Genomic DNA, 1,289 nt, shown 5'->3' with positions numbered 1-1,289 from the left:
ATTGAGGGTAGGGGAATTGACGGGAATAATTCAAGTGGCTGGCCTGGAGTGTGAGGCTATCATCCCTCTGCTTTCCCTGAGCCACTGGGTGGGGATGGGACTACCCCTTCAGAGTTTCAGCCAGGGAAGGGAGGAGGTCCTCAGCCATCCAGCTCCTCCTCCTCCCTCCAGACTGCTTTTACAGACTCTTGCCAGGAATGTCAACCTGTTGATTCCTCTTTGGCTTCAGGCTGTGAGTTGAAATAGCCCTGAGCACACAAGCAGCCCTCATATGCTCTTCCCTCTCCCTCCAGACTGCTTTTACAGACTCTTGCCAGGAATGTCAACCTGTTGATTCCTCTTTGGCTTCAGGCTGTGAGTTGAAATAGCCCTGAGCCTCTCAGCAGCCCTCATAGGCTTCTCCCACTGACCCCAGCCTCACAAGACTTCGAAGCACCAGCCTGCTCACATTGCCCTGACAACTGAAGCATGTCAGACCCCATCTCCAGCTCCCCTGTGCCACTCCACCATTCAAATCTCCTGAGGGCCAGATCTCACATGTGTCTGTTCCCCTTGGCTTCCTAGACTTTCACATGCCTCCCCAGCGGTGTGGCCCCACTTCTCAGCTGTTCAACATTAGCATCTCTGGCGCTGGGAAGTGATGCGGACTCCAGACAACGAGCAAACTCAAGCAGTCACAATCAATGTTCCCTCTAAGCTGTGGAGTCTTGTGAGCAAAAAGTCTGCTTTGTGAGCTACCGGCATTAAAGTTGTGAGCAAGCGATTTGGCTACTGCATAAATTAGTTAGCTCTGGAGCCATCCTTCCTGAGCTAAGACAGAAATGTGTGAGCCGGGGGCTAAAAAATTGTGAGCTAGCTCACACCAACTCAGCTTAGAGGGAACACTGGTCACAATCATATGAGCCATACAGCAATAACTTCAACCACTACTGTGCCACATTAAAGCCAAATATTCTCAAAAAACCCATGCTTTGTGCAACAAGTGCTAGTCTGGTGTAGTTGTTAAGTGTGTGGACTCTAATCCTGGAGAACCAGGTTTGATTCCCCACTCCTCCACTTGCACCTGCTGGATGACCTTGGGCAAGCCATAGTTCTGGCACAGCTGTTCTTGAAAATGAGCAGTTTCTGCCAGAGCTCTCTCAGCCCCACCTACCTCACAGGTTGTCTGTTATGGGGAGGGGGGAGGGAAAGGAGTTTGTAAGCTGCTCTGAGACTCCCTTGGGTAGTGAAGGCCAGGGTATAAATCCAATCTCTTCTCTTCTACTCAAGGAGGAAGAGTCAAGAGACCA

This window comes from Gekko japonicus, unplaced genomic scaffold, assembly GCF_001447785.1.
Source record: "Gekko japonicus isolate JY-2015 unplaced genomic scaffold, Gekko_japonicus_V1.1 scaffold1782, whole genome shotgun sequence".
NCBI classification, from domain to species: domain Eukaryota; kingdom Metazoa; phylum Chordata; class Lepidosauria; order Squamata; family Gekkonidae; genus Gekko; species Gekko japonicus.
The sequence above is the reverse complement of the archived record's forward strand: the minus strand, read 5'-3'. Positions refer to the sequence as shown.